At 35.1% G+C, this 26,499-nt stretch overlaps 1 long non-coding RNA gene across 1 annotated transcript; it reads right to left on the minus strand.

The window, feature by feature from the left end:
• Window positions 1-1,291: 1,291 nt before the first annotated feature.
• Window positions 1,292-26,192, minus strand: LOC139356076 (uncharacterized). The gene is made up of 4 exons (XR_011607455.1): window positions 26,098-26,192; window positions 22,525-22,627; window positions 4,225-4,297; window positions 1,292-1,537 (listed from the first exon to the last, which is right to left on the minus strand). It is a non-coding gene; the product is annotated as an uncharacterized lncRNA (long non-coding RNA).
• Between the last annotated feature and the right edge of the window lie 307 nt (window positions 26,193-26,499).

The raw sequence follows: 26,499 nt of genomic DNA on the forward strand, positions 1-26,499 counted from the left end.
TACTAAAAATACAAAAAACTAGCCAGGCGTGATGGCAGGTGCCTGTAGTCCCAGCTACTCGGGAGGCTGAGGCAGGAGAATGGTGTGAGCCTGGGAGGCTGGACACTGCATTCCAGCCTGTGCGACAGAGCAAGGCTCCGTCTCAAAAAAAAAAAAAAAAAAAAAAATGAGAAGGACCAAAATGAACAAACTATCACCTGACACTGGAGGATACAAGAAATTCCCATAAGCTCAAATAGAATTTTAAATATTTCTAATTAGTATCATCAGAAAATTTACAAAGAGTATTATATTCACAAAATGCAATGATACTCTGTAAAGAAAAGTAAGTACTGATTGATTCAAAAAGCAAAAATTACAGTTCCTAAAATTTACAAAATATATACAAATTTTATATCAAAATATACAATTTTTAAATCAATAAAAGGATGAAATAATAGATTGAAAGTAAATATGTATCAGATCAAATTAGTATTTTAATATATAAATGTAGGAAAATTTTTACAATATGGATAAAAAATATATGAGAAAATATTAGAGATCTGGAAAACAGATCCAGAGTAGACTATTTATATTCTAGGCTAGAGTCCTATATTCAATTTGTTTTTACTTTAACAGGCAACGTGATGAAGATTAAATTTGTCAGTTTTGGTTTTTAGTTTTGGAATAGATTTTCTTTCTGAGCCAGTGAAATTCTCCTTTTGAATTCATGTATTAATTTTATTTTATTTTATGGTCAGATAATAATCTGTGAATATTTGCAATGTATATTCTGTTTTGTAGATATACACTTGGCTGATAGGTAGACAGAAAGATAAAACAAAACTCATGCTGTTTTATTAAAAAAAATTTATCAATTTTGAGAGTGTACTGTGTTTTGTTTAGGATAAGCTAGGATATGCTGAGGTAAAAACTTTTCAACATTTTCTCTCTCCTTTGTATCCCCTGTCTAATATGCTCTGTGTATAGGAAGGAACATGTCTAAGCTCCACCATAGCCACTCAAGACCCTGATGCAGAGGCCTGCCTTCTTGTGGCCACACCATGTGGAACGTGTGGCCCTCACAGTTGATGGGACTGGTAAGATGTTGCTGAAGGATGATGTGCCAGCTTCTTCCATACTTCAGCCTGGAGGTAAGGTCCCACATTTCTGCCTACTGGCAATTTGCCAAAACTAGTTATATGATCCTACTTAAGTTAAAAGGCATCTAAGAAAGGTGAAAAAATTGAAGGAAGATTTGTGATTTACACTCTCTACCATGGTGTTTTGAAGGGTTATGCTATGACTGGAGCACCACACAGTGGTTAAGACATCAGGTTCTGCAGTCACACTCCCTGGGTTTCATTTACTGTGTTAGCCAGCTTGGACTGCCATAACAGAATACCCTAGAATGGGCTGCTTAAACAACATAAATTTATTTTCTCATACTTCTGAAGGCTGAAAAGTCCAGAATCAAGGTGCCAGCAAATTCAGTCTCTGGTGAGTCCTCTCTTCCTGGCTTGCAGACAGCCACCTCTTTAGAGGCCTTATTTCCTACCTGCAAATACAGTCATATTGAGGTTTAGAGCTTCAGTATTTAAATTTTCAGGTGACACAATTCAGTAAATAGCACTTACATTACCTTCTCTATGCTGTAGCTACAGAATAGAAATAAGTGAGATACCTACTTTATGTGGTTGTTATAAGAACAAAATATTTTAATACAAATGTAGCACTTAGAATAGGGCCTAGCACTTAGTAAGTACCCAATAAATATTATCTATTAGCAAATTGTCATTTTTATGCATATGACATTTTAGACCTTCCATATTGTTGCAGTATGTTATTATTTACATGAAGTTTCCTAACCGTCATATTATTGGTGTGGATCATTAAAATAGCGATTTTAAATAAATCCCTTACATATTACTTGAACTGAGGGAGGAGAATGCCAGATAAATGCCTATGTGAATGAAAGAGTGAAGAGTTTGTTAAGAAACAACTTTAGCTAACAGTGGCAGGAGTAAGAGCCAGGCATGATAAGGCTGACACCATAACTAAGCCACAGGAGTAGACAGGAATTCTGCGTAGAGCATAACAATTCCCTTAGCTTTGCTTCTCACTAAGCTCCCCCAGATTTATGTACCAACCTTATGTATAAGGGTGATTTATTTTAACTTAAATATTAAAGTACTGGTTTAATAAATGTCTAATCTTGTGGTGCAATACCACTAAATATTTCCAAATACAGCACACACAAAATAGGGCATCAGATTACAAAACACCATAACCCAGTTTTGGGCTCTTGTTCCTTAGGAGACATTCCCAGTAGGGTACCATGGACCCCTCACAGAAACTTGCTGGATAGTGAAAAGGTTTTGTGTATTTACATCTCTTTGTCTGCTAAGTTACTTCTCTTGCAATTTTTTTTCTTTGGCTCTAATTTTTTACTGAAAACAATAATAAAAAAATCAGCATTTAGCATCATTTGGGTGCCGGGCATCTGGCTTGACATTCTTTATATGTGGCATCATTTTCAGACACTTTCATTCTACTCTATAAACTACTTTTTTTTTTTTTTTGAGATGGAGTTTTGCTCTTGTTGCCCAGACTGGAGTGCAATGGTGCGATCTTGGCTCGCTGCAACCTCTGCCTCCTGGGTTCAAGCAATTCGCCTGCCTCAGCCTCCTGAGTAGCTGGGATTATAGGCACTTGCCACCATGCCCAGCTAATTTTTGTATTTTTAGTAGAGACGGGTTTTTGCCATGTTGGTTAGGCTGGTCTCGAACTCCCGACCTCAGATGATCCACCTGTCTCGGCCTCTCAAAGTGCTGGGATTACAGGCATGAGCCACCGTGCCCGGCCTCTATAACGTAATTCTATTTCCATTTTAAGGATAAGAACGCCACTGAAACTTGGTTTTACTTTACTACACATTTTAGACTATGATTTGGACTAAGAACTGACCCCAAAGTCCATATCTTCCCCACTGGACTCCTGCCCCAGGTATATTCAGATAGCATATTAGTAAACAATAAGGTACAGTATATGAACAAAGTATTTTAATGTTTTGAACTCTGCTTATGAAATGCATTTTTTATAATTTTACTTGTTCTTAAGGGCTAAGTTAAAGTTTCAGGCCACTGAAAAAGGTTTCTAAACATTCAAGTCAGAAAACGAAATAAAACATGACTTAGATTATCTTGGTTGCATTGAATTTAGGGAAAATTCTCCTCGGAGCCATACCTATATTCAATCTATCTAGATTTCCTCAGTTAAATATCAATAAAAGTCCTCCCTGGTTTTCTTATTCTGGGTGATTTTCTTTGAGATTATGTTTCACCTTTGTTGGCAGCAAGCTGAACATTCCCACATTATCATACTGTTTATTTTACTTTGTTTGCTAATGCACTGTCACTGCTAGGAAAACTTCACAGCTTTGAATATGAATGTAACATCTGGTTTCGTTTCAATAACATTTCATGCTGCAAATGCAAATATGATTTTTTTTGTGTACTTCAACAAAAAAGTCTCATATAGTCATTCTAATTGAAGGCTGATTTCCACATTCCGGTTCCTGAATGCCATGGCTTTGCCCTACTTTTTTCTCTCGTTTTTTTTTTTTTTTTTTTCTTGAACATAGATGGAAGTATAAACATGTGCTCTAAATATGTCCCATATTGCTCCTTCCATTTTGTCAGAACTTTAATCTGTAAACGTGCCATGTCCTTCGTTTGTCAGATTTTGGGGACTCTGGGCAACAAGTAAAATATCTCTTTCTCTATGCTATCTGAGTTTATACATTAACACAATTTGTGACATATTATGGTATATGATTCCTCTCTCATCCAGAAAATCAAAATTACATATTCTGATAAAAGTCATACCGTGAAGACTTTTGATCACTCTTCTACACTATAAGATTTTAGCAGGCAGAGATTTTAAAGACACATCCTGTTATGATATTTACTGGAGCAAGTGTGGAAGGCAGAGTTGCTGTCCACATATGCAATTCATAGGTTATAGATTTCTGTTTTTAGGTAATGATGCCTGGATTCATAGAAATATCCCTCACACACAGCTACAAGTTTAAGATAGTGAGGTTCCATTTAAAATAAACTTCTCCAAAAACTTTTCATGTCTGTTATAAAATAAGCCATGTGAACCACTAAAGATGCATAAACACAAACTTTTCTTCCTTCTATGAGATTTGCTTAGTTAGGAGAATTAAAACTATGTACTTACAAAGAAGAAAAATGAAAACTGAAGTCAATATATGAGGGCTAATTAGTGAGATCTTTGCCAGTACTGTGGAAATCTAGAAAATAAATAAGTATATTTGGTTAAGTATTTAGGAAGAAACACAAAAGAATAAAAATTGGAGTTTAGCAATGGATATTACATTTGTAACTCATGAGTAGAGAGAAGCATTCTAGGCAAAGGGAATGGATTCATAAAATGTCTGAGGGGGAGAAATTCAAGGTGTTCAAGGATGCAGTCTTCTATCCAGCATGCTTCAGCATCCTGGCAGCCTGAGACTGGCTCACAATTGTGCCCAGATGCTGTTTAGCTACACTTGGGCATGGCCTAGGGTTTTCCGGCCCTAGGGCCCATAAGAAAACGGAGCTTTGTACATTGATTCTAAAGAGCCTTGGCTATTAGCTCTGCTCTATTTTCTAAGTATGCTGTGATTTGAATAATACTTTGAATAATGTTGAAGCTGTATCTAGGTCATTCTAACTAGATTAGAGATTCAAAAAAATAGAGAGCTTTCAAAGATGGAGTCAGTTCTTGTTGCACATGATGTATACACACACATTTATGTTAATACATATAAACACATTATGCATACACATACATACATACACTCATTTTATCCTCAGAGCAAGCCTATTGGGTAGCAGAGTACAAGCTATTTTCTCTTTTAGCAGCTATGAAATTGTTGATGAGGATTGAGCTGCTGGTAAGTAGCAGAATCTACATCAACTTCTCTAATTCTCCTTGCAAGGCAAGGAAATGCAACACCACCACCAACAAAAAAGCTTTATAATTACATAGACTTTCTCGACATGTCATTTCTGGAACCTTCTAGTGGTGAGCATGGGAACTCCAAACTCTTAGCCAAGACAGGTAAATACCAAGCGTGGCTTTAATGCAAATTAGGAAATTAAAAACTCAATTATAAAAAAGGTTTATTTTATTTATCTTTTCATATATCTATATTTAAACACACACATACTAACTATTTTAACAAACTATTCTTGGTCATCTTCATTTCTCTCTCTCAAATGCACAGGATTCACAAACTTTTTTTTTTTTTTTTTTTTTTTTTTTGAGAGAGAGGAGCTTGCTGTGCTGTCCAGGCTGGAGTGCAGTGTCACGATCACAGCTCACTGCAACTTTCACCTCCTGTGCTCAAGCCATCCTCCCACTTCAGCCTCCCAAGCAGCTGGGACTACAGGTACACACCACCACACCTGGATGATTTTTGCATGTTTTTAATAGAGACCAGGTTTTGCTGTTTCCCAGGTTGGTCTCAAACTTCCAGGCTCAAGAAGTCCTCCCACGTCAGCTTCCCAAAGTGCTGGGATTAAAGGCATGCTCCATCACACCTGGCCAAAACCTGCTTTTTAAAAGGGCTTCTTCTTTATGTTTTGGTATTTAAAAAAAAATACCTTGAATCTGGAAACATTTCTAATAATGTATTCTACCTCTCGCAATCAATTGTAAATATACTTTTTAAAACCTCTGTCATAAATTACAACAAACTGCTTGATATTGGAATATTTGAATGTTTGACATTTTGCATTTCTGTGCAAATTGACTACATTTCACTCTTATAGACTTTTTTTTGAAAAAAAGAATTTAAGGTTTACAATGTTAAAAGAAAACCTTAGCCAATTAAATTTAACAGTATTTAATTGAGCAAAGAACGATTTGTAAATCAGGCAGACTCCAGAGCCAGAGTCGGGCTCCAATGTAGTCCTGTAGTGGAAGGTTTATGGACAGAAAAAGGAAAGTGCTGTGCAGAAAATGGAAGTGAGATACAGAAACAGCCAGATTGGTTACAGCGTGGCACGCCTTATTTCAACAGGATTTGGACAGTTAGCCCCCTTTGATTGGCCAACCTCAGTGATTGGCACAAGAGTAGGTTGTAGTCTGTTTACATCTTTATTTAGGTTATAGTTCACTATGTACAGAGAAACCTTTAGGCTGAACTTAAAATATATAAGGAACAACTTTAGGCTAAACTTGATTAAACAACAGAAAAATTGAAAAGGTAGTACAGACAGTTTTCATATTCCCTGTACCCAGTTTCTCCTATTTTAACATCTTACTTTAGTATGGTGTGTGTCTTAGAGTTAATACACCAGTATTGATACTTTATTGTTAACTAAAATGTCTTTTATTTGTATTTCTTTTGTTTTTACCTAATGCCTTTCTTCTACTCCAGGACCCCATCCAAGACATCACATTATTAATACATTTACTTTTCATGTCTCTTTAGATTTCTCTAAATTGTGACAGTTTCCAGACTTTCTTTGTTCTAAATAAACTTGAAAATTTTGAGAAAATACTGGTAGGTATTGTGTAGAATGTCCTTCTCTTGGTATTTGTCTGATTCTCCTCTCATTATTAGATGAGGGTGGTGGTTTATCGTGAGAAAGAACACAGAGGTAAAGTTCCATTTTCATCACATTATATCTAGAGTACATATCAACATGGCTTATTGATATTGATGTGAACCTTGATTGCTTAGCTTGAGATAGTGTTTGTCAGTTTTATTCATTGTAAAGTCACTTTCTTTTTCCTCCCCTCTGTCTTGTACTCTTTGGAAGAATGTCACTACCACAGCCCACACTGAGGAGGGGGAAGTTAGGCTCCATTTTCTGGAGAATGCAGTATCTTAATAAATTATTTGGAATTCTCTTGCATGAAAAATTTGTCTTTTTTCTTTTCTTTTTAACCCACCCAAGCACTTATTTATAGCAATATGGACTCATAGATAAGTATTTTATACTTTGGGTTGTATCCAATACTACTTTCTAATTTTGTTGTTCAAATTGCTCTAGCTTTTCTATTGGGAGATCCATAATTTATCTTCTGTGTCCTTTTGAAAAATTATCATTATCATGGATTGTTATTTTCTCCTTGAAGACTTTCTTACTTTCTGGCACTATAAAATACTCAATATTCATCTTGTGTATTTCCTGCCCCAATGCCAGAATCAGCCATTTATCTAATGATCTTTGGATCCCTTTACTGAAAAACTGTATTAGAAGCCAAGATACGGGCATCAAGTATGTTTATTGCTATTGAGGTGCCATTTTATCTAAGTTCCCTCTATTGATAAAGCAAGGGAATATATATATGTATACTAACATGTTTATATATATATACACATACACACACACAGAGTATATGTAACCATCTGTATCTGTATTAAGTTTGAAGAAAATTAAAATATTTTACCCCAAAAGGTATTTCTATAACATTTCAAAATGGCTGGTGCTTGGCTAGCAGGCAGAAGTGGTCTTGCAAAGCTGTCTTAACTGGGGAAAATTTGAATCTGTAGAAAATCTCTAATGCAGCCACGAACCCTCTTTTTACTATGACTTTCCACAGATACAGGAGAAATTGACAGTCTGATACCTTTAAAAGTCTGAAAAGAAACATATACCACCTATTCTCTTTGAGGGAGTCTTCATGCACACAACATGGTCATCTTTGCTAGCCAAGCCTCTTTTCCTCCTTCCATAACCCATTTTACCAAACCTAAGACCTTATTCCTTCTGTAACTTCAAAATGATATATGCATTTCTGTAACTCATTGGGAAGTTGGGTTTTCATTATGAAGGCTCCTGAGTATACAAGTTAAGTAAATTTGATATTTTTTCTCCTATTAAATCAATCTGCCCCACGTCAGTGACTCTTTAGTGAACTTTTAGGGGGCCAAGAGCCTATAGCGCCCACAGGTTAAACATGAGTTCATACTGATCTTTGTAACTTTAACCTGTTACCACTTTGTAAACCAAAAATTCTAACCCTCCCAACCAACTGAATGGAACCCCGTTCCAGCCAAGAGTACCCAAAGAAACCTGAGAAATCAGTTCAGGTCATGACAGGAGGAAAGAAGTTTGGCATGTCTCATTATACTCTCCTCCTTTTGGAGTTCAGGTACAACTGACTAGCATTATTAACATTACTGGGAAATGGTGCTGCAAAGCTCTCTTCTGTGGAGAAAATTTACAGTCTATAAAGAATATCCTTACCTTTCCAGGTTTTCTCCCGATACAGGAGAGATTTAACTAAAAGTCTAACATCTTTTAAAGCCTAACAAAATACATTTACCATCTATTTTATCTGAAGCCTCTTACCTGAAGGCTCCATCTACACAGCGAGAACCTTGGCTTCCACAGTCCTCCTTATCTTAACTGAACTCCTTCAACCAATTGCCAATCAGGAAATCTTTGAATTCATCTATGACCTGAAAGCCCCCATTTTGAAACGTCCAGCCTTTTTATATCGATCCAATGTATACCTCATATGTATTGACCGATGTCATATGTCTCCTCCCCAAAATGTATAAAACCAAGCTGTACCCAACCACCTCGGGTAAATGTTCTCAGGACCTCTTGGTATTATGCTTCAAGCCATGGTCACTCATATTTGGCTCAGAATAAACCTCTTTAAATGTTTTAGAGTTTGACTTTTTTCATGAACAATTTGGATTAATCTAGGCTCCTCCTCTTGCTTATCTGTAAACATGCATTGCAATAATGAGAAGCTTGGCTCTGACTTCATCCCTCTATTTACTTAAGTGTTATATTACAGTACATGGTATACGAATACAGGAATATTATAACCCATATATGTGTAGAAAACAACTTTATTAACTAGAGTGCAAGGTTTATGTGCAGTGCATTTTTGACTTTAGTTTTATAAACTCCTCTAATTTCCAAAGTTACTGAGGTCAGCAACTTCCTGCCTACCTGTATACATCTCATTCAGTGAGGTTGCTTCATAATTGGATAGTAGAGTTAGGTTATTTTAGTACATTCTCCCTGATCTCCTCTCTCTCTCTATATATATATATAAATATATATATACACACACACACATACACACACACATACATACACACACACACATATATGTATGTTTAATTTGTATACATAAAGGTTCACACTTTGTACTAGAAAATTATATGGAATTTTACAAATGCATAAGATTATATATTCACAATTACAGTATTACACAGAATAGCTTCCTTGCCCTAAAACAAAATTCACCACGATTCTCCTATTCAATCTTTATTCCAACCCCCAAATGCCTGGCAACCACTGATCATTTTACTGCATCCAAAGTTTTATGTCTTCCAAAAGATCACATAAATGGAAACATATAATACGTAGCTATTTCAAAGTGGCTTTTTTCACTTAGCAATACATATTGACCCTTATCGGCCAGGCGCAGTGGCTCACGCCTGAAATCCCAGCACTTTTGGAGCCCAAGGTGGGAGGATCATGAGGTCAGGTGATCGAGGCCATCCTGGCTAACGCAGTGAAACCCCATCTCTACTAAAAATACAAAAAATGCCATCCCCATCAAGCTACCAATGACTTCCTTCACAGAATTGGAAAAAACTACTTTAAAGTTCATATGGAACCAAAAAAGAGCCCGCATTGCCAAGACAATCCTTAGACAAAAGAACAAAGCTGGAGGCATCACACTACCTGACTTCAAGCTATACTACAAGGCTACAGTAACCAAAAAAGCATGGTACTGGTACCAAAACAGAGATACAGACCAATGGAACAGAACAGGGCACTCAGAAATAATACCACACATCTACAACCATCTGATCTTTGACAAACCTGACAAAAACAAGCAAGGGGGAAAGGATTCCCTACTTAATAAATGGTGCTGGGAAATATGGCTAGCCATTTGTAGAAAGCTGAAACTGGATCCTTTCCTTACACCTTATAGACAAATTAATTCAAGATGGATTAAAGACTTAAATGTCAGACCTAAAACCATAAAAACCCTAGAAGAAAACCCAGGCAATACCATTCAGGACATAGGTATGGGCAAGGACTTCATGTATAAAACACCAAAAGCAATGACAACAAAAGCCAAAATTGAGAAATGGGATCTAATTAAACTAAAGAGCTTCTACAAAGCAAAAGAAACTATCATCAGAGTGAACAGGCAACCTACAGGATGGGAGAAAATTTTTTAAATCTACCCATCTGACAAGGGCTAATATCCAGAATCTAGAAAGAACTTAAACACATTTACAAGAAAAAAAAAATCAAACAACCCTATCAAAAAGTGGGAGAAGGATACAAACAGACACTTCTCAAAAGAAGACATTTATGCAGCCAACAGACACATGAAAAAATGCTCATCATTACTGGCCATCAGAGAAACGCAAATCAAAACCACAGTGAGATACCATCTCACACCAGTTAGAATGGCAATCATTAAAAAGTCAGGAAACAACAGGTGCTGGAGAGGATGTGGAGAAATAGGAACACTTTTACACTGTTGGTGGGACTGTAAAACTAGTTCAACCATTGTGGAAGACAGTGCGGTGATTCCTCAAGGATCTAGAACTAGAAATACCATTCGACCCAGCCATCCCATTACTGGGTATATACCCAAAGGATTATAAATCATGCTACTACAAAGACACATGCACATGTATGTTTATTGAGGCACTATTCACAATAGCAATGACTTGGAAACAACCCAAATGTCCATCAATGATAGACTGGATTAAGAAAATGTGGCACATATACACCATGGAATACTATGCAGCCACAAAAAAGGATGAGAAGGGACATGAATGAAGCTGGAAACCATCATTCTGAGTAAACTATCACAAGGACAGAAAACCAAACACCGCATGTTCTCACTCATAGGTGGGAACTGAACAACGAGAAGAGCTGGACAAAGAGTGGGGAACACCACACACCGGGGCCTGTGGTGGGGTGGGGGGAGGGGGGAGGGATAGCATTAGGAGATATACTTAATGTAAATGATGAGTTAATGGGTGTAGCACACCAACATGGCACATGTACACCTATGTAACAAACTTGCACATTGTGCACATGTACCCCAGAACTTAAAGTATAATAATAAAAAAATACAAAAAAAATAGCTGGGTGTGGTGGCCGGTGCTTGTAGTCCCAGCTACTCAGGAGGCTGGGGCAGGAGAATCGCGTGAACCCAAGAGGCAGAGCTTGCAGTGAGCCAAGATCATGCCACTACACTCCAGCCTGGGTGACAGAGTGAGACTCTGCCTGGAAAAAAAAAAAAAAAAGAAATTGACTCATCTTTTTGTAGCTTCATACGTCATCTCATTTTATTGCTGAATAATATTTTATTATATGAATTTACAACAGTTTTGTTTTTCAATTCACCAATTGAAGGACATCTTGGTTGCTTTGAGTTTTTGACAATTATAAATAAAGCTATTATAAACACACATTTATAAATTTGTGTGTGATCATACATTTTCAAATCGTTTGTGGAAATTTCTAAAAGTGCAATTCGTGTTGCAGCATATGGCAGTGTTGTATTTTGCTGTGTATTTTGACTGCTGCTATGGTCTGAATGTGTCCCCTCCAAAACTCACATGCTGACAATATAAAAGCATTAAGAGGTGGGGCCTTTAAGATGTTATTCAAACATGAGGGCCTCTTCCTCATAAGTGGGATTAAGGCTTTAAAAAGAAGACACCAGGTGTTTGGCCCCACTTTCCTTTCTACCTTCTGCCATGTGAAGACGCAGCAAGAAGGCCCTCCCCAGACACCAAATGCTGACATCTTGATCTTGGACTTCCCAGTCTCCAGAACTGTGGGAAATAAATTCTTGTTCCTTGCAAACTACGTCAACAAATGAGTTAGAAACTGTTGCCTTTGCTTCTATTTTCTGAACAACATTGTAGAGAATTAGCACCTCTTCTTTATTTTAAAGTTTAACAGAAATTTCCAGTGAAACCATTTGGGCCTGGTGATTTGTTTTTGGAAGGCTATTATTAATTGATTAATTACAATAAATAGATATATACCTATTGAGACATTTACTGGTCTTTGAATGGGTTTGGTAGGTTGTGTCTTTCAAGGAATTGGATTGTTTCATCTAATTGTCAAATTTGTGGGCATAGCATTCTTCATCATATTCCTTTATTAGCCTTTTGTCATTCACAGAATCAGTAATAATGCCCCTTTTAAATGTGACACTGATGGTTGCTTTTTCTTTCCTTTTTTCCTAGTTAGCCTGACTTAAGATTTATCAATTGTATTTAGTCTTTTCAAAGAGTCAACATTTGGTTTTGATGTATTTGCTATTGTTTTCCTGTTTGCTAATTTATTGATTTCTGTTCTAATATTTGTTATTTCTTTTTATCAGTATGCTATATGCTTTAATTTCTCTTCTTTCTTTTGTTTCCAAAGATGAACATTTAGAATTCTGATATTAGTTTTCTTTTTTCCTAATATATGTATTTAATACATGTAATTACTAAGCCAATGTTTTTGCAACAGCCCACAAATTTAGATAAATTTCACAGTTATTTTCATTTGGCTCAAAATATTATTTAAATTTACCTTGAGATTACTCCTTGTCCTATTTTTTATTTATAAGCGTGCTGTTTAATTTGGGCATTTCACAACTATATTTCTGTCATTGATTTCTAGTTTAATTTCATTGTTTTTTGTAAGCATACTTTGTAGACATCTTATTCTAATAAAACATTTCAAAATATTTTTTAGCTCAGATTCTGGTCTATCTCAGTGAATACTCTATGGGAGCTTGAAAAAATGTGTATTCTGCTATTGTTGGTAGGATATTCCATAAATATCAATTCGATCATATTGACTGATAGTGTTGCTTAGGTGAAGCATATCCTTACTAATTTTTGCTGCTTGAACTATCATTACTGAAAGAGGATTACTGATGTCTCCAGCTATGCGAGAACATTTGCCTATTCTCCTTGTACTTCTTTCACTTTTTTCTTCATGAATTTCAGTGCTTCTTTGTGAGGTGTATACATATTAAGAACCGTTATGTCCTGTAGCACTGAGCACTTTATTATCACATAATACCACTTTTTAACTCTGGTCTTTTTTTGTTCTGAAGTCTATTTTGTGTGTAAATAATATACCTATTTCCTTTGATTAGTATGTCTTTTTCCATCCCTTTACTTTTAACCTATATGGGTCTTTATATTTAAATTAAGTTTCTTGTAAACATCATAGGATTTGTTCTTAGTTGTTGTTGTTTTTTTAAAAATCCATTCTGACAATCCCTTTAATTATTTTTTCAATTTACATTTAAAGTAGTTATTGATATTGTTGGATTAATGTCTACTGTATTTGCAACTGTTTTCCATGTATTGCACATGTTCTTTATTCTGCTTATTTTTTCTGCATTCTCTGTCTTACATTCATCACTTTATATGATTATATTTTATTCACTCTCTTAGCATATCCATTATGCTTTTAAAAAAATTTAGTTGTCAAAAAGTTTTCAATGGACATTTATAGCTAATATAAGACCAGCTTCAACAAACACTTTACCACTTCACATATAGTGCAGTTCCCTTATATCAAAGTACTCTTAATGTGCTCCTCCTTCCTTTAGGACACTGCTGTCATTCATTTCACCTATCCATGTACTATATTTACTCAATACATTGTTGGGTGTTATTATTTTTGAGATCAATTATAAATAATAAAATAAAATATTTTTATAACCTTATGTATTCATTTCCAATGTCCTTAATCTCTTTATGTGGATTCAAGTTTTTGACATACCATTTTTCTTCTCTCTAAAGAAGTTTATTTAATTCTTCTTCAGTGCAGATCTGCTGCCAATAAATTCAGTCAGGATTTGTTTTTCTCAGAATGTACTTGTTCAGTCTTCACTTTTGAAGGATAATTTTGTTGAATATAGAATTCTAAGGTTTTTTTCTTTCAACACTTCAAATATTTTACTCTATTCTGTTAGCATAGTTTCTGATGAAAAGTCCTCTATAATTCTTAGATTTGTTCCTCTATAAGTAAGACACTTTTCTTCTTCTAGTTTCATTTTAAAAATCTTCTCTGTCTTTAGTTTTTCAGTTTGAATATGATAAGCCTAAGTGTAGATATTTTGTTATTTATCCCAGTTGGTATTCTCTGAGCTTCTTGGATCTGTGGTTTGGTTTCTGTTATTTATTTTGGAAAGTTCTCAGCTATTATTTCTTCCTGGTTTTTGTTTGTTTTCTTGCTTTTTCCTCTTTTTCTTTCCATTCCATCCTTCCAGTTACATGTGGTTACATTCTGTATAACGGTCTCACAATTCTCAGATATTCTGTTTTATTTCCTTTCTTTTTTCTTTTCCTATTGTTTTCTCTCATTGTATTCATGTTTTGGAAGTTTCCAGTAAACCCATTATTAAGTTCTGTGATTTTTTTTCTCTACTGTATCCAGTCCTATAATGAACTCATTTAAGACAGTTTTAAATTTACAGTATAGTATATTTTATTTCTAGAATTTGCATTTCATCTTTTCTTAAACCTTCCATTACTCTGTTTATACTATCCATCTGTCCTATATGTTGTCTTCTTTTTTATTAGAGCCCATAAGATAGTAATCATAATTATTCTAAATTCTCTATCTGATTATCTCAATAATCTGTGTCAGATCTGAATTTAGTTCTGATGCTTACTTTTTCTTGACTTTCAGCATGCTTTCTAAATTTTGGTTGAAAGCCAGATGTATTAGGTAATAGAAACTGAGATAGATAGGCTGCTAGTAAGAGGCTTTATATTAATCTGTTTAAGAGTTGGATTATGTTTAGTGCTTCCTGTATCTGTAGAAACTAGAGTATTCAAATTCCCCTAGTGTCCTTGCTACTGTCCCCCTGGTATCGTTAAGCTTCCTTAATAACTTTCTTTACATAATTTGCACCTGGCAACTCTTCAGTTATAATCAACCTTTATTAGACTGGAGCCTTCTGTGGCGGTTGCTAAGTGGATGCGGAAAAAAAGCGTTCTATAACTTTGTAATTTAAACACAGTCTTTAGTATGCTTGTGTTTCTGGGCTGTAACCTTTGTAAGTGTATTTCCCCTGTCGCCTCTTAGGTGCCATAGGAAGGCTGCAGTTGCGTAAATGTCCTTCCCTCTGGTGGGGTAAGATCTGTGAAGTTTTTTCCCCTGAAAAGTAGGCCTGTGTTGTGGAGAATGCTCTGGGCTTATTAAGATTACTCACTCTTCTCCTCATCCTTCCAGATCCAGGAGGGTATCTTCTTCAGATCTTCACAGTGAGAATCTGGTGGTATTCCTGGAGGTAAAACCCACAAAATCATGGGGCCTCTCTTAGGAGTATAGTCCCCAAGGAGTTTCTCACTCTCTTACTTGTTCATATTCAGCATCCAGGATTTCATTAAAACTAACATTTAAGTGTTTGTAACATGGAGTTATGGCTTCAGCAGCTTCTTCTCAAGGTACATAGATCTAAACTGTGTCTCTCTGGGTAAGCCTGTCTCTCCAGATTTTAGGGTAGTCATCTGCCCTGAAACTTCAGTTCTCAGATGGGTCTAAGATAAAAATCACTGGTTTTCAGTTTGTCCAGCCTTTTGCTTCCAAGTATGGGAATGACAAGTTCTAAGCTCCTTGAAAGTCAGAGATAAAATCGAAAGTCTTCAATAAAAAATACATGTTTTTAAATATTTAAATTCAGGGGACATATGCAGGTTTGATACATAGGTAAACTTGTGTCATGGGATTTGTTGTTCAAATTATTTCATCACCTAGGTATTAAGCCTAGTACCCATCAGTTATTTTTCCTGGTCCTCTCCCTCTTACAATCCCTTACCCCATGATAGGCCCCAGTGTGTCTTGTTCCCCTTTATGTGTCTATGTGCGTTCTCATCATTTAGTTCCCATTTATAAGTGAGAACATGCAGTGTTTGGTTTTCTGCTACTGTGTTAGTTTGCTAAGGATAATGACCTCCAGCTCTGTCCATGTTCTTGTAAAGGACATAATCCCATTATTTTTATGACTGCATAGTATTCCATGTTATACATTTACCACATTTTCTGTATGAAGTCTGTAATTGATGGGCATTCAGATTGATTCTATATGTCTTTGCTATTGTGAATAATGCTGCAGTGAATATATGCATACATTTGTCTTTATAATAAAACAACTTACATTCCTTTGGGTATATACTCAGAAATGGGATTGCTTGGTTGAACGGTATTTCTGTCTTTGGGTCTTTGAGGAATCACCACACTGTCTTCAACAGTGGTTGAACTAATTTACACTCCCACTAACAGTGTATACGTTTTCCTTTTTCTCCACAACCTTGCCAGCATCTGTTACTTATTGACTTTTAGGTAATAGTTATTTTGACTGATGTGAGATGATATTGATTTGTGTTTCTCTAATGATCAGTGATGTTGAGTTTTTTTCAAATAATTGTTGGCTGCATAGTATGTTTTCTTTTGAAAACTGTTCATGTCCTTTGCCCACTTTTTAATGATGTTGTTTGTTTTTATCTTACAAATTTATTTCAGTTATTTATATATGCTGAATATTAGACCTTCATCAGATGCATAGTTTGCAAAAATTTTCTCCCATTCTGTAGGTTGTCTGTTTACTCTGTTGATAGTTTATTTTGCTGTGTAGAAGCTCTTTAGTTTAATTAGATCCCATTTGTCAATTTTTGTTTTTGTTACAATTGCTTTTGGCATCTTCATCATGAAATATTTGCCTGTGCCTATGTACTGAATGATATTGTCAAGTTGTCTTCTAGGGTTTTTATAGTTTTGGGTTTTACATTTAAGTCTTTAATCCACCTTGAGTTAATTTTTTTATAATTTGTTTAAGGAAGGAGTCCAATTTTAATCTTGTGCAATATGACTTGCTAGTTATCCCAGCATCATTTATTGAATAGGAAATCATTTCCCCATTGCTTGTTTTAGTTGGGTTTGTTGAATATCAGCTAGTTGTAGGTGTGTGGCCTTATTTCTGGATTCTGTATTATGTTTCATTTGTCTATGTGTCTGTTTTTTGTACCAGTACCATGCTGTTTTGGTTACTGTAGCTCTGTAGTATAGTTTGTAGTCAGGTAGTGTGATGCCTCCAGCTTTGTTCTTTTTTCTTAGGATTGCCTTGGCTATTTTGGCTGTTTTTTAGTTCCATTTGAATTTTAAAATATTTTTTCCTAGTTCATTGATGAATGTCAATAGTTTAATAAGAATAGCATTGAATCTATAAATTTGTTTGGGCAATATGGACATTTTAATGATGTTAATTCTTCCTAGTAATGGGCATGGAATGTTTTTCCATTTGTTTTTTCATCTTTGATTTCTTTGAGCAGTACTTTGTAGTTCTCCTTGTACAGATCTTTCACCTCCCTAGTTAGCTGTATTCCTAAGTATTTTCTTGTTTTTGTGGCAATTGTGAATGGGACTGTGTTACCGGTTCAGCTCTCAGCTTGACTGTTCGTAGTGTATAGGAATGCTAGTGGTTTTTACACATTGATTTTATATCTTGAGACTTCGCTGAAGTTATCAGTTTAAGGAGTTTTGCCTGAGACTATGGGGTTTTCTAGATATGGGATCATATCATCTGCAAACAGGGATAGTTTGACTTTCTCTCTTATCTGGATGCCCTTTATTTCTTTCTCTTGTCTGATTGCCCTGGCCAGGATTTCCAATACAATGTTGAATAAGAGGGGTAAGAGAGGGTATTCTTGTCTTGTGTCAGTTTTCAAGAGGATTTTTCCAGCTTTTGTCCATTCCGTATGATGTTGGCTGTGAGTTTGCCATAGACGGCCCTTATTATTTTGAGGTATGTTCCTTCAATATCTACTTTATTGAGAGTTTTTTTTAAAAACATGAATGGATGCTGAATTTTATTGAAAAACTTTTCTGCATCTATTGAAATAATCATGTTTTTTGTATTTAGTTATTTAGTTCTGTTTATGTGATGAATCACATTTATTGATTTGTTTATGTTGAAACAACCTGCATCCTAGGGATAAAGCCTACTTTATCATGGTGGACTAGCTTTTTGATGTACTGCTGGATTCTCTTTGCCAGTATTTTTTGAGAATTTTTGCATTACTATTCATCAAAGATATTGGCCCGAAGTTTTCTTTTTTATTGTTGTATATCTGCCAGGTTTTGGTATCGGGATGATGATGCTGGCTTCGTAGAATGAGTTTGGGGGATGCCCGTCCTCTCAATTTTTTGGAATAGTTTAAGTAGGAACGGAACCAGCTATTCTTCATACATCTCTTATACATCTGGTAGACTTCATCTGTGAATCCCTCTTGTTTTCGGCTTTTTCTGGTTGGTAGGGGATTACTGCCTTAATTTCAGCGCTTATTACATGTCTGTTCAGGGATTTAATTTCTTCCTGGATCAGTTTTGGGAGGGTGTACGTGTCCAGGAATCTATCCATTCCTTCTAGATTTTCTAGTTTATGTGCATAGAGGTGTTCATAACATTCTCTGGTCTGTATTTTTATTTGTTTGGGTCAGTGGTTGTATCCCCTTTGTCATTTCTGATTGTGCTTCTTTGATTCTTCTCTGTTTTCTTCTTTATTAGTCTAGTTTATGGTCTATTTTATTATTATTTTTTAAAAATCCGGGCTGGGTTTGTTGATCTTTTGAATGGTTTTATGTGTCTCAATCTCCTTCAGTTCAGCTCTGATTTTGATTATTTCCTGTCTTTTGTTAGCTTTGAGATTTGTTTCCTCTTGGTTCTCTAGTTCTTTTAGTTGTGATGTTAGGTTGTTAAATTGAGATCTTTCTAACTTTTTTTTTTTTTTTTGAGATGGAGTTTTGCTCGGTCGCCCAGGCTGGAGTGCAGAGGCGTGATCTCGGCTCACCGCAAGCTCTGTCTCCCGGGTTCATGCCATTCTCCTGCCTCAGCCTTCTGACTAGCTGGCACTACAGGTGCCCACCACCACGCCCAGTTAATTTTTTTTTTATTTTTAGTAGAGATGGGGTTTCACCATGTTAGTCAGGATGGTCTCGATCTCCTGACCTCGTGATCCTCCCACCTCGGCTACCCAAAGTGCTGGGATTACAGGCGTGAGCCCCCACGCCCAGTCTCTTTCTAACTTTTGATGCGGGCATTTAGTGCTATAAATTTCCCCTTTAACACTGCCTTATCTCTGTCCCAGAGATTCTGGCATGTTGTATCTTTGTTCTCTTTCATTTCAACAAATTTCTTGTTTTCTGCCTTAATTTTATTATTTCATTATCATTTCAGTTCTTTCGCAGTTGCTGAGCAGTGTTTTACTTCTGATTCTGTGGTCAATTTTAGAGTAAGTGCCATATGGTGATGAGAAGAATGTACATTCTGTTGTTTTTGGGTGGAGGGTTATGCAGATATCTATTTGATCCATTTGATTCAGTGCTGAGTTCAGGTTCTGAATATCTTTGTGAATTTTCTGTCTCAGTGATCTGCCTAATTTCAGTGTGGTGTTAAAGTCTCTCACTACCATCGTTTGGGAGTCTAAATCTCTTCAAAGTTCTCTAAAATCTTGTTTTATGAACCTGGGTGCTCCTGTGTTGGGTGCATATATATTAAGGTGGTTAGATCTTCTTGTTAATGGAACCCTTTACCATAATGTAATGTCCTTTTTTTGTCTTTTTTGATCTTTGTTGGTATAAAGTTTGTTTTGTCAGATACTAGCATTGCAATCCCTGTTTTTTTTCTATGTTCCATTTGCTTGTCAGATTTCCCCCACCCCTTTATTTTGAGCCTATGTGTGTCACTGCATGTGAGATGGGTCATTTGAAGACAGCATACTGATGGGTCTTGGTTCTTTATTCAGCTTTCCACTCTGTGTCTTTAATTGGGACATTTAGCTTATTTACATTTAAGGTTATGTTCTCATTCATATGTGTGGATTTGAACCAGTCATCATGATAAGCCATTGTTATAGGCGGTCTAAAAGTCAGACAAATAAAGTGTCATTATGTTACATAATCAAAATAATGCCTCTGGAAGTCAGCTGAGGTACCACAAAGATATAATGGAATCATGCAGGAAGAATGTTCTCTGAGAGCTGATGGAATTTGACCATGATCACACTTATATTGAGCACTAAATAGCTAGCCTGATGTCACTTAAGAGATTCTTATAATTTTCAATTTCACCTAGTACACCATATACAAAACTACTACCTCCACACTTTCTTCTGGGTTGGAATCTAGTCCTATTAGATGTATTATTCAGTATTAAAAATTATTACATTGGGTCAAGTACCTGAGGCAGATTTAGATTCTGACATTGCTCTTTCATAAGGCTCATAAGCATCATTGTCTGTGCTTTGAATAAGTACAAAATCTAAACTTCATGTTAGAAAGAACGGGGTATTCTGTTTTGGATGAAGTCTGAGTCACATTGAGTTTTAGGTAAAGGCATATTATTTGTAATTAATGGCCCAACTTAGCACCCAGAACAGGCCCACTTTAGAAAGTTCAGACATATTATGCACACTATGAGTATAAGATTGTAAATGAGGATTTGGTTCATTCTTTCTTCCATTTTATTGGACTAGGGCAATTTTTCTTCTATTTTATTGGACAGTGGCAACTGTCTTAAATGGTTCCTCCTCTTATAATTGTCACTAGGACGTTGCAAAGATTCTTGAGCATGTCTGCACTGTCAGAAATGGAGTTTTCCATCTCTTCTGATGTTCCTGCTACCTACGTGATCAAAGAAAATTATACCCTGCCACATAAAGTTCTCCTCTCCAATTGCTAGTTCTTAAACATAATTGAGACAGGGGAATGGATCTCCTCTGAAGCACTTCTAATTTTTAGGTATAGGAAGAGGGCCCCAAAGACAGTTTTTTTCCTTGATGCACTTTTTGAGAATTAGGGACTCACCTTCCTTAAATTAAGACCCTTACTCAAAGAGCAAGGTCATTGCTTACTGGGAAGAATTCAATCACCAGTTACATCTGGTGAAATAATTTTATGAGCAAGACAAAGTGGCAGCAAGGTCAGGGGACTTCAGTCATACAAGTAGAGATACCTGCCAGGATGTCAACCCCTGATTATGCCAGTAATGGCATATGCTCTATAGTTAGCTGTTTGCCCTATCATTTCTTTCTAACCTATAATTATATTACCAGGAGCAATCTCATCCTGGCAATAAATTTCTATGGTGAAACACACTACACTTGGGAGCACCATTTATAAATTGTCTCCTCCTGTTTGACTCCATGAACCACGTACTTAACCTGCAAGTGATGGGGAGTATGTATTTAATTATAACTTGCCTGGTGTGCATCACTAATTAAGGAGCAGGATGAGTTCTCAGTCCAGGCTGGAGATTTCTATAAGAAAGATATATTTCACTGTGGAGGAGACCTGCTCCTGATTTGATTTAAAAAGGAAAGGAAAGAAAAGAAAAAAAAGAAGAAGAATTAAAAAATAATAGTATTTATTGCATATGTGGGTCTTCAAATGTTGCTGAGAACTTGTTTAATGAATCTGGGTGCTCCTGTGTTGGGTGCATAGATGTTTATGGTAGCTAGAGCTTTTTATTGAATTGAACTCTTTACCATAATGTAATGTCTTTGTTTGTCTTTTTTTTATCTTTGTTGGTTTAAAGTCTGTTTATGTGGTTTAAAGTTGGTTTAAAGTCTGTTGGTTTAAAGTCTGTAATATGTGGACAATAACACATACTTGAGAATATTTTTGTGATGCATCAATATTCTGAAGCATCACAAAAATATTCTCAAGTATGTGTTATTGTCCACATATTAAATATTTTAAAAATGAGCCAAAGGAAAGTAGTAAATATATCAATGATAAGACCAATGTAATTAGAAAGACTCTAATTATGATGTCACCATCTCAAAGTGATCCTCTGAATGTGAGATTCCTATATCTGATGCCTATGACATACTCATTTGGGTAGGTAACAGACATCTCATATTCAGTAGATGTAAAGTAAAATTCAGATTTTTCTTCAAAACCTGCTTTCTTTTATCTCTCACTGTCTCACTTATTGGTAATGACATTTTTCTACTTCCTCAGGAAAATATAATTTTAGATTTATCATTAATCTTTTATCTCAGAATTTAAAGACAATTTACCAAGGTCCCTTTTGGGCCCTACCTCTAAAACATACATTCTAAATATTCTTTCCAATTACTCCTGAGTGATCTGTTTGTAGCCAGGACCCTGGCTCATTCAACTTCATATATTCATATAATAAAATTGACAATTCTGAATATTTCAGGGGTCATGGAGAAAAAAATGTAAAATTTAAAAATATTTAGAATTTAATAAAATTAAAATAACCTCAATTTTTCATGTATTTGTACATTTCTAATATTAAACTTGTCAATAGCCCATACAGTCTTCTGTAAAAGACAGTGACTGTTGTATGTTTTCCACAACATTCTACAGTTCCTTCTCTTATTTATCATTTAATATGTCTCTTTGGTTTAAAATTTCATCCAATACCTCCAGAGATTTGATAGTTTTTCAGTCTTTAGTTGCATACTTACTTTTCATTAGTCATCGTCTGCATGCATCTCAGGAACAAAAGTATTACAGCTTCTTCTGCTAGTGGGCAGCTTCCTTTCTTATTTGCTGTAAAGTCCTTGCTTGCTGCTTTGAAACAGGAACATATGAGAGTGTTGTCAATCTTCCAGTGAGGAATATTTGCTTTAACAATGTCCAATTTATAAACTAATGCTGTATTTCTATGCCTTTCTGAGTACATGACATATTTTCATTAAGACTTAAAATCATGTTAATCCATTTAGAAGCCATTTTAAACAACAGTTTAACTTTGCATGTGTAACATTAACAATGCACATAGTTAAACTGATATGACGATGGCATGAAGAGCTACATCCAAGCTGAGCATAAGCTCAGTGACAATTACATAATGGCTTGTTCCTGGATTAAAGCAATTATGACACTTACTAAAATTTCAGAAACTTTGATATGTGAAAAACATTTTAATCTTACACTTTCTGAAATATGGTACATTTTCATTTCTCTCCTTGTAATTTTGAAAGTAAAAAATAAAATTTACTATTATTTCATTATCATTAATTTACAAATCTTTCCTAGAACTAGTAATTTATATCTCTTGTTATTAGAGTCAGCCACCTGATAACGCCTTTAATTTTCTTTGTGGCAAAAATCTATGTGACATTTTATGCATGCAGAATATGTTTCTTGTCCCCCATATTTAGATGATAGGTGTTTTAAATGTATAATTGTGGGTGTTTAAATTTCACTGCAACGTATCTCTGTCTCGATTTTTTTCTTAATTATACTGTGTGGCATTCCAAATAAGGAAAATCACACAATTTGTCTTCCACAACAGGGTACTTTAGGAATAAGAGAGAGTATGAAAACAATTTGAATGATTTAGTTTCTTGAAATGTATATTTATTACATGGCAAACTAGTCTTTGTTAGTGTAATTCTCTATTCCTATTCAAAAGCTATCTTTAAGAATAAAATTCTTTATAAGTTAAAGCAATATTTTAAAGATTTTTATATTGATTAAGTAAAAATAAAAATAACAGGCAGATGCACACCTACAGCCATCTGATCTTTGAAAAAGCTGTCAAAAACAAGCAATAGGGAAAGGATGCCCTATTTAATAAATAGTGCTGGTACAATCGGCTAGGCATATGCAGAAGATTGAAACAAGACCCTTTCCTTATACCATATACAAAAATCAACTCAAGATGCATTAAAGACTTCAATGTAAAACCCCAAACTATAAAAACCCTGGAAGACAAACTAGGCAACACCATTTTGGATGCAGGAATGGGCAAAGATTTCATGATGAAGATGCCAAAAGCAATCACAACAAAAGCAAAAATTGACAAATGGAACGTAAGTAAACAATAGAGGTTGTGCACAGCAAAAGAAACTATTAACAGAGTAAACAGACAACCTACAGAATGGAAGAAAATATTTGCAAATTATGCATCTGACAGAGGTCTAATATCCAGTGTCTATAGGAACTTAAACAAACTTACAATTTAAAAAAAGTTTTTAAAAGTCAGCAAAAAACATGAGCAGACATATTCAAAAGGACACCTTTACTTGTGTAACAAACAAGCATATGTACCCCGAATTTGAAATAAAAGTGAAAATTAAAAATTAAAAAAAACTTTTAATAATGTATATCATATATTTTATGATGTATCCATCTTTAATATTATGTTAATTATGTGTCGTGAAAAATACCTTACTGTAATAATTATTATTAAATTTTAAATAAATTTTCTGAAATCATTGAGGTTTTACTTTATTGTTAATAAATGTAAAATTGTCAGCACCTTTAATAACAACCTGTCTGAAAATTATTTGAGTTGAGAAAACATCCTACATAGTTGCTGAGAAATCTTGTAAGTTCAAATGAAATTTCATTAAGCAAAAAATATTTTTAATTTTATTTTCATATGAAAATGTAAAACATCTCCCTAAGTATTTTGAAAGGCAATTACTTTTTTCCTCCATTCAGAGTTGCTTTCTTCAACAATCTCAATAATTATATTACAGTGTTGATATAAACTATTATTTTGAATATTTCATCAAATGTAAGTGCATGTAAAATTGTACCACTCTCAATTCATTTAAATGATACAAAATAAAAATTAATCCAATTAAAATAGAAATGCAATAAAAGATTTACATTAATACAATGTTTAATGATAGAATTTCAAAATCTTGTGAACTGTTTGAGCTTTCATTGTTTCACGCCTTCATTTTCTCCTTAGTGTTTTAAGGGAGATACATTGTAGTTTGTCAGCTATATTTCCAACAATTATTTTCAGCATTTTTTGAATAATGCTTTCAATAGATTTAAAGGAAAATGCTATCAAAGTGTAGCTGGTTCACCAAAAAAATTAGTTTAGTACCAATTTAAGAAACTTAGTTTGCTTTACAAAGTAGATTTTTAAAGCTTCTGACAATTTTAACATCCCAGGGATAATAGGCAGCAAAGACAGAAATCATGTACTAAGCTGCTCACATATGTTTGTGTATTCAAATTTGTATCATCATAAAAGTTTTACAGTTACTCTAAATGTGTCTATATAGAATACATGTAAATTTCTACAATTACAACTCCTATTTGGATTGGTACAAGTTTGAAGCTTGTTTGGATGAAATGATGAATTATATGTGTACCATAGCCAATTCCAAATACGTTTTCAATCCAAAAGTTTCCTAATTAGGTAAGAGCTTTGTTTGTACCATAATATTGTGCTCTGCCAAGATTTGTATTTACATATCAACACAAACCAATCACCTTGTCTTCAGTGTAGGACTTTTTAACCTGCATTTTTAATAATATAAACTGTGATGTCAGATGTTTCATATTCAACAGAATAAAATTTCCATCTTTCCTGTAATACCATATACTGAATAAGAAAATTAAGCCATCATTAGAATTAACAAATTTTGTATTTGAAGCAACTGCTTGCAGTGCTATAAAACTGGCACCATTATTCCCCAATTCTCATTCTGCTAATGGAACCAACTCCCAAGAGCCACTCCTGTTTATTGGCATCTTACTAGTACCTCACCATTTGGGAATCTCCTTTACTCTCTTTAATCAAAATAGCACTGGAGATAATCTATTTAAATCGTGGTTTATTAGCCCTTAAAATGCAGGTAGGAGGGACAAGTAGAGGGTGTGCTCCAGCAGTCTATTCACCTGCCTGTTTCTGCTGTAATAATGATAGAGGGCATCCCTGTCTGAAGTTGATTCTAGTAGGAATTCATGAAATATTTTACCATTAAAAATGTTATTGATTATTGGCATGAATTCTGTGTCTTTTACTATTTTACAAAAATACTTCTTTTGCTATCTCACTAAGCATTTTTCTCTTCATATGGACATTGAATTTCATGAAAATCTTATCAGAATACATGGATATGATAGAGTATTTTACTTGGCTCTTGTGCTAGTTAGCTTGCATAAAAGAAGGATGCCTGTGATTATCACAACCTCGCCCTTCCCCCCCTCCACCCCCTCCTCCACCCCCTCATTATGGATCCCTCTTTACAATGTAACTTTTTAGAGCACAAGAAAGACAATCTTACACCAGTCTGCAGCCAAGCAATCCTCCAACATGTGTCCAGGAGGAAATAGAATTTCTCTTCAACCCTCATAAATTTGCAGTTAGGAGAGACCCCTGTAACAAAAGACATATTAACAAGAGAAAAACAGACACATTTATTTATGTGTGCAGTGCATATTACATAGGAGAACCCTCAAAGGAGGGTAACTCAAAACTGTGACTGAGAAACTTGGCTTGTGTAGCACTGTCAACAAAGAACAATAAATGAATGGAGAAATGACAGGACAAAGAAAAGCAGCTTGGGGCCTCCCAGAGCAGGAAACTGTGGAACGTAAATGCTTGGGAAGAAACTAATGGGGTAAGATTTGTTTGTAGATTCCTCTGTTGCCACCTCTGAGCTGATGAGCTGTCTACAGTAAAGGAA

This window comes from Macaca nemestrina, chromosome 9 (genome assembly GCF_043159975.1).
Source record: "Macaca nemestrina isolate mMacNem1 chromosome 9, mMacNem.hap1, whole genome shotgun sequence".
NCBI classification, from domain to species: domain Eukaryota; kingdom Metazoa; phylum Chordata; class Mammalia; order Primates; family Cercopithecidae; genus Macaca; species Macaca nemestrina.